Consider the following 8,547-nt stretch of genomic DNA (forward strand, 5'->3'; position numbering starts at 1 on the left):
GACCATTTAGTATCGAACATACCAGCTGGGAACATGCTATGGTCAGTAGTTGCAATGAAGCCTGCAGATATGTATGAATGAGCTAAGGAATAAAGTAGACATAAGTATACTTATGTAACGCCACCAGATATAAATGGGGTAGTGTAACTTTACCTTGGATGACCGGGAAGGCGCGTATGTATTCACAAGGGACATGGTGTCCACCGCTTGTCACAGTGGGTAGGTGTCATGGTCCAGTCCGGAGTTTATCTTCTGCTGTCTTCACTCCGGACTGGTCATGCGGGGGTTAATCTCCTCAGCCTCGTTCTGGAGCAAGCTGGGCTATTTCAATCCCTCACAGCCTGCTGACCAGTGTTAGTGATAGCTCAAGCTTGCAGTTTAGAGCCGCTGACCCTGGTACCCTGGTGATCCTCCTGCCTTTGACTGATATTCACGTGTATGACCCGAACTGGTTTCTGACCCCATCTCTTGGTATTCGTCTCTGCTGTTACGTTCCCTCTCTGGCATCTGACTCCCTGGCTTGTACCCCGACCACGTATTTCGTCTCACGTTTTGGACCCTGTGCTCATGTTCTGGCTTTCTGACTCTCGGCTTTGGTATTTTGACTACGTGTATTGCTGCTCCTTCTGGTACGTCTGCTCCTGTTAGTTTCTGACTCGGTTCGTCTGACTATTCTCTCTCGTTACCTGTGGCACCTGTGCTGTTGCTCAGGGTTGCTGCTCTTAGTGTATAACCTCTCTTCCCTCACCTGCTCCCCCTGGTGGAGGTTTCATTACATTATCACTAACCACACATTTAAACGGGATTTTGCTTTTTTTTTTTTTCTCTGGCCATGGATCTGCTGCATAACTTGGCAGATCAAGTGTCCAGTTTGACACAGATGGCGCAGGACTTTTCTGTGAATCATCAGTCCCTTGTCATGTCTCAGACCCACTTACAGAAAGAACTGACTGAGACTATTAAGACCATGCAGGGAAACACCTCTCATATTGTTTGTCCACCAGGTGACTCTGTAGATGTTATTTTGCACTCTCCTGAACCCTCAGTTAAACTTCCTGACACATTTTCTGGTGAAAAAGATAAATTTCATATATTCAAGGAGAGTTGTAAATTATGGTTTTCTCTTAGACCCCGATCGTCTGGGGATGAGACTCAGTGGGTGGGGATTGTTATCTCCTTACTTAGGGAGGGTCCCCAATCCTGGGCTTTTTCATTGCCCCCTACTGCCCCTGAACGGATGTCGGTAGATAGGTTCTTTGAGGCCCTAGGACTTATCTATGACGAACCGGACCGTGTTAGGGTGGCAGAGGACACTATTTTGGGTCTGGGGCAAGGGAAGCACTCAGCCGAATGGTACAGCTCCGAATTCCGTCGATGGTCCACTGAGGTGTCCTGGGACGACTCTGCACTGAGATGTCTGTTCAGGAAGGGACTGTCGGATTGCTTGAAGGACGCTCTGGCTCTCCATCCACCTCCCAGTTCATTGGAGGAGGCTATGACTCAGGCTATCCGTATGGATCGGAGACTGCGGGAGAGAGGTGTTACTCAGCGAGGGGTTCCGTTTTTTCCTGCTAACCCTGATGTTTTGCTTCCATCTGAACCTATGGAGGTGGGAGCCACCAACCCCCAGGAGAAAGAGAGGAGACGGCGACGTGATGGAAAATTGTGTTTTTACTGCGGAGATCCCGGACATTGGAAAAAAGACTGCCCCTCCTGTCCTCCGACTAACAAGCGGCTGAGTCTGGGTGATAATCGTGGAGGTCACCCAGACTCTCAGGTACCTTTTTCTTCCTTTTCAAGAGTACTGCTAAAGGTGGAACTTGGTGTTGAGAACGGCTTTTTCCATACTTCGGCTTTTGTAGACTGTGGGTCATCTCTGAACCTGATTGACTCTAAGCTGGTTGCTCGCTGTAGATTAGGGACAGTTAGGTTGGAGACTCCCTTAAAAATTGTGGCTATTGATTCTACACCTCTCACTAAGGATGGTCTCCATTTCAGTTCTAAAGAATTTACCCTCAGGGTGGGGGCCCTACACCAGGAGCGCATGTCATGCTTTGTTTTGGATAACCTCCCTGCTGGCCTGATGTTAGGGTTTCCCTGGTTGCAACGGCATAACCCAGTTATTGACTGGGGGTCCCGGGATATTGTTAAATGGGGACCTGGGTGTTCTGAAAATTGTCTTGCTACTGTGTCTATGTCATCCGTCAACCTGGAGGGTATTCCGGAGTACCTAAAGGGTTTTAAGGATGTGTTCTCCGAAAAGGAGGCTGAGGTTCTACCACCACACTGCCCATTCGATTGTGCCGTGGATCTTGTTCCCGGTGCCAAATTGCCCAAAGCCCGGCTGTACAATCTCTCCGGCCCTGAGCGGGCTGCTATGAAGGAGTATATCTCTGAGAGCCTCCGTAAAGGGCATATACGGCCATCTGTCTCTCCCGTGGCAGCGGGGTTCTTTTTTGTAAAAAAGAAGGATGGTGGTTTACGCCCATGCCTCGATTTTCGAGAACTGAATAAAATAACCATAAGAAACGCCTACCCTCTCCCACTGATACCTGATTTGTACAATCAATTGTCGGGGGCCAGGTGGTTCTCTAAGTTGGACCTCAGGGGAGCATACAATCTCATCCGTATGCGGGAGGGGGATGAATGGAAAACTGCGTTTCTCACCTCTGAGGGTCTGTTTGAAAATTTGGTTATGCCCTTCGGTTTGACTACCGCACCAGCGGTATTCCAGAATTTCATTAACCATGTTTTTTCTGATTTTATTGGACGTTTTGTAGTTGTTTATCTTGACGATATACTTATATATTCTTCTGATAGACAAAGTCATATGGGTCATCTTCATGCGGTTCTCCAGAGGCTCAGGGAGAACTCACTCTTTGCCAAATTGGAGAAGTGTTCATTTTTTACACAAGAAGTGTCCTTTCTAGGGGTCATCCTGTCCGCTGAGGGGTTTCGTATGGACCCTAGGAAGGTACAGGCCATTGTGGATTGGGTGCAACCCAGAGATCTCAAGGGTCTTCAGCGATTTCTGGGTTTCGCAAATTATTACAGAAAATTCATCAAGGGGTTCTCTCAAGTGGTCAAACCCCTCACTGATCTCACCCAAAAGGGAGCGGATCTTAAAAACTGGTCAGCTCCAGCTGTGGCGGCGGTTTCTTTGTTAAAAGAACGTTTCATGACTGCTCCGGTACTGGTGCAACCTGACTTGTCTAAACCATTCATCGTAGAAGTGGATGCCTCTGAGGTGGGAGTGGGGGCTGTGTTGTCCCAGGGGCCCACCACATTAACTAACTTAAGACCCTGTGCCTTCTTTTCTAAAAAATTTTCCTCTGCTGAAAGGAATTATGATGTGGGTAACCGAGAGTTGTTGGCCATTAAATTGGCTTTTGAAGAATGGAGGCATTTTTTGGAGGGGGCTGTCCATCGTATCACTGTCATTACAGATCACAAGAATCTGTCTTACATCGAATCCGCCAAACGTCTGACTCCGAGACAGGCAAGGTGGTCACTTTTTTTTTTTTTCCCCGATTTCAGTTTTCCATCACTTTCAGACCAGGTTCCAAGAATGTGAAGGCGGATGCCTTGTCTCGCAGCCTAGATCCGGTATCGCCTCCGGAGCCTCCTTCCTCCATTCTTCAACGCGGGGTGGTGGTGGCCTTGGTGTCCCAGAGATTGGAGCAGGAGATTCGTGAGGCCCAATCTCTAGCTCCCCCATCCATACCTGAAAATAAGCTCTTTGTGCCTGTCCAGTATCGGTTAAGGGTGCTTCGGGAGTTCCACGACTCGGCTTTGAGTGGGCATCCAGGAATCTCGGCCACTCGTAAAGCCATCACTAGGCTGTTCTGGTGGCCCTCGTTGACTTCTGACGTCACTGGTTTTGTGTCCTCCTGTGAAACTTGTGCCCGCGCTAAAGCCTCCCACAACCGGCCGGCCGGGGAATTGGTGCCACTGCCAATTCCGGATAGACCGTGGACTCACCTGTCCATGGATTTTATCACCGATCTCCCACCCTCTAATGGCAAAACCGTGATCTGGGTAGTTGTGGATAGGTTCAGTAAACAAGCACATTTTGTACCCTTAACGGGCCTTCCTAATGCTGAGACTCTATCTAAGCTATTCATTGAGCATGTGATTCGGTTGCATGGTGTGCCTGTCAGTGTGGTGTCTGATAGAGGGGTGCAATTCGTGTCAAAATTCTGGAGAGCTTTTTGTAAAAGGCTGGGCATCAGTCTGACCTTTTCATCGGCCTACCATCCCGAGACCAATGGTCAGACTGAAAGGACCAATCAGTCTTTATAGCAGATCCTGCGGTGTCTTGTCACATCCAGACAGGATGATTGGTGCTCTATGATACCTATGGCGGAATTCGCCTTCAATAATCGTGTCAATCAGTCTACTGGTACTTCTCCTTTCTTCTGCAACTATGGGTTTCACCCTCATTTTGGTGAATTCTCCAGACTAGATTCGGAGTGTCCAGGGGCTGATTCAGCCTTTTTGCGGTTGGAGGAGGTTTGGAGGGAAGTTCAGAGAAACATTGGGGAGGCTCAGGGCAAATATAAGTTTTTTGCAGATAAACGACGCTCGGTGGGGCCGACTTATCAGGTGGGGGATAAGGTATGGTTATCCACCAAAAACTTAAGGCTGAGAATTCCCTCTGCTAAGTTGGGTCCCAAGTTTATTGGTCCGTATGAGATTTTAGAGGTGATTGATCCTGTGGTCTTTCGCCTGCGGTTGCCTCCGTCATTACGGATTCCTAATGTGTTCCATAAAGCGCTTCTGAAGCCATCGGTGCCTTCCTCTGATGAGTCTCCCTTGCACCTGCCGCCTGTTATGGTAGATGGGCAGACCGAGTACGAGGTGGAACAGGTGGTGGATTCTCGTATGCTCCGTCGTTCACTTCAGTACTTGGTCCATTGGAAAGGATACGGTCCTGAGGATCGGTCATGGGTGCTGGCGCGTTCGGTCCATGCGGATCGGTTGGTCCGGGCCTTTCACGCTCGTCATCCAGGGAAGCCTGGGGGTCCAGTGCCCCCCCCATTGAGAGGGGGGTACTGTCATGGTCCAGTCCAGAGTTTATCTTCTGCTGTCTTCACTCCGGACTGGTCATGCGGGGGTTAATCTCCTCAGCCTCGTTCTGGAGCTAGCTGGGCTATTTCAATCCCTCACAGCCTCCTGACCAGTGTTAGAGATAGCTCAAGCTTGCAGTTTAGAGCCGCTGACCCTTGTACCCTGGTGATCCTCCTGCCTTGGACTGATATTCACGTGTATGACCCGGACTGATTTCTGACCCCGTCTCTTGGTATTTGTTTCTGCTGTTACGTTCCCTCTCTGGCATCTGACTCCCTGGCTTGTACCCCGACCACGTATTTCGTCTCACGTTTTGGACCCTGTGCTCATGTTCTGACTCTCGGCTTTGGTATTTTGACTACGTGTATTGCTGCTCCTTCTGGTACGTCTGCTCCTGTTAGTTTCTGACTCGGTTCGTCTGACTATTCTCTCTCGTTACCTGTGGCACCTGTGCTGTTGCTCAGGGTTGCTGCTCTTAGTGTATAACCTCTCTTCCCTCACCTGCTACCCCTGGTGGAGGTTTCACTACAGTAGGTATGGTGTGCTAATGTAAAAAAGTTGGGGGCAGGATCCTAGTGCCAGTCAGCGTCCAATGGGAGGTAAGTATGGAGACCGGAAGTGACGTTACCAAAACATAATGGCCGTGTGTTCCGGAAATAGATAAGCGTGCGTGTCACCGGCAGGCAGAGAGTGAAAGGTGGAGAATAAGTGAGTGGGGGAGCCAGAGACTATGTATTTTGTGTCCCACAGAGGCTGTATAATGTTACTGGGGGTAGATTTATGGCGATGTGCAATTTATTTGACGAACAAGAGATGTGATAGGTGAAGTCCAGAGTGGGTTTAACGTGGTGAGGCATATTCAATACAAGTTGCTCCCAATGGAAAAAGAGAAGAGTATTAGCCACTGAGTTTACACCAGTATATTAAGTACAGTCATTGTATTATATCCGACTTTGTAATCCCACTTTGTGTGGTCCAGCCAGGACCACACAATTAGCACAACGGATTTAGATGCTGGAATATGCACTGCTGGCTGGACAACACAATTAGCACAAAGGATTTAGATGCTAAAATGTGGACTACTGGTTGGATCACATAATTAGCACAAAGGATTTAGATGCTGTAATGTAGAATGCTGGCTGGACCATACAATTATCACAAATGATTTAGCTGCTGAAATGTGGACTGCTGGCAGGACTGTTATGATTGGGTCACCGAGGAGGAAAACAAGACCAAGCCAAGTCACAGAAAACCAGAGAGGTTGGTAACTACGCGGATTGCAGACCCCTGATCCTAACCACACAACTAACAGCAGCCATGGAGCGTACCTACGATGATTCTAGACGCCTCGTCACAGCCGGAGGACTAAATAAGCCTAAAGCAAGTAAAGGGGAAATCTAAAAACTGCTCCAGAGCAGACCCCAAAGGAATAGACAGCCCCCACACATGTATTGACGGTGAGACAAGATGAAAATAGGCTGAGCAAACGATGGGGCCCACACTAGCTAGAAAGGACAGTAAAGGAAAGATACTGTCTGCAATCATGCCAAAAAACCCTGCAAAAATGTCCAACACTTCTGATAGCAAAAAATACCCTGAAGTCACTAGACTTCTCCCACTATATCAGCACTCTGGCATATTCTGAGAACAGAGCAAAACGAGGCCAATCTACTAAGGGACAGAAAGCAAACTGGCAAATACAGTGACATAAGAGTGGAAATTCAGCACAGCCCCAGCCTGGGCTGGCTGACCACACAAAAAACAGAATAGACCAAACCAAATCAAATGTGAACATTAGCAAAGGTAACTTAGCTTGAGAAGGCAGGAACTGAGCTGGAAACTAAGACCTCAGGAGGCAGGAACAAATCATCAGCATGTGGGAATAGGGAGTCGGCTGTCTTAAATCCAGTCTGAGACTCCAGATGTCCACTCCTCTTCCTCATTATCAGGTGGCAGGTCTCTGTTATTTAGATCAGCTTCACTACCTCCTGCCACCACCAGAGGGAGCCTGGAAAGAGAACTCACAACTCCTCTGTCAGCACAACCAGCTCCCTCACCAGAAACCAGAGGCAGACCAGAAAATGAGTTCACAACACAGGACCACACAATTAGCACAAGGGATTAAGATGCTGGAATGTGTACTGCTGGCTGGACATTTAGCACAAAGGATTTAGACGCTGAAATATGGACTGGTGGTGGGACCAAATAGCACAAATATTTTAGATGCTGAAATGTGAACTGGTGTCTAGAATGCACAATTAGCACAGAGGATTTAGATGCTGAAATGCTGAAATGTGGACTGCTGGCTGGAACACACAATTAGCACAAAAGATTTAGCTGCTGAAATGTGGAGTGGTGTCTGGACCACACAATTAGCACAAAAGATTTAGATGTTGAAATTGGGACTCCTGGCTGGACTACACAATTAACACAAATGATTTAGATGCTGAAATGTGGACTGCTGATTGCACCACACAATTACCCCAAAGGATTTAGATGCTGAATAGGGGACAGGTGTCTGGAACACAATTTACACAAAGAATTTAGATACTGACATGTGGAGTCCTAGCTGGACCACACAATTAACACAAAGGATTTAGATGCTGAAATGTGCACTGCTGACTGGACCACACAATTAGCACAAAGGATTTAGATGCTGAAATGTGTACTGCTGGTTGGATCACACAATTAGCACAAAGGATTTAGATGCTGTAATGTAGAATGCTGGCTGGACCATACAATTAGCACAAGTGATTTAAATGCTGAAATGTGGACTACTGGCTGGACCACACAATTAGCACAAAGGATTTGTCGTATATACTCGAGTATAAGCCGAGATTTTCAGCCCATTTTTTAAGGCTGAAAGTGCCCCTCTTGGCTTATACTCAAGTCATATAGCAGGGGGTCGATGGGGGAGGGGGAGCACGGGTGTCAGATCATACTCACCCCCTCCTGGTGCATCTCTGCAGCCCCTGCTTCTACCATGGTCTCCGGCGCCGCAGCTCTTCCTGTGTTAAGCAGTCATGTGGTACTGCTCATTAAAGTAATAAAAATACGCATATTCATGACTATTGAGCAGTACCACATGACTGCTAAACAATGGAAGAGCTGCGGCGCCGGAGACCATGGGAGAAGCAGGGACTGCAGAGATGCACCAGGAGGGGGTGAGTATGATGGGGAGGATGGGTGGAGCCATGCTATATTCACCTGTCCCCATTCCACCGCCGCGCGCTGCTCTGTCCTTCGTGTCCTCTGGCTGTGACGTTCAAGTCAGAGGGCGCGATGATGTGGTTAGTGCGCACCCTCTGCCTGAACGGTCATTGACAGAGGACCCGGAAGACAGAGCGGCGCGCAGTGGTGGAACAGGGACAGGTGAATAACGCAGGTACCGAGGGCTTGAGCCAGCGGCGACACCGGCACCTGGACCCCAGCGATGAGAAGTGAGTATATCATTATTTTTTTTATTCACAGCAGCAG

The sequence above is a fragment of the Dendrobates tinctorius genome, unplaced genomic scaffold (genome assembly GCF_039654945.1).
Source record: "Dendrobates tinctorius isolate UK_male_01 unplaced genomic scaffold, ASM3965494v1 ptg000044l, whole genome shotgun sequence".
Lineage (NCBI taxonomy): Eukaryota > Metazoa > Chordata > Amphibia > Anura > Dendrobatidae > Dendrobates > Dendrobates tinctorius.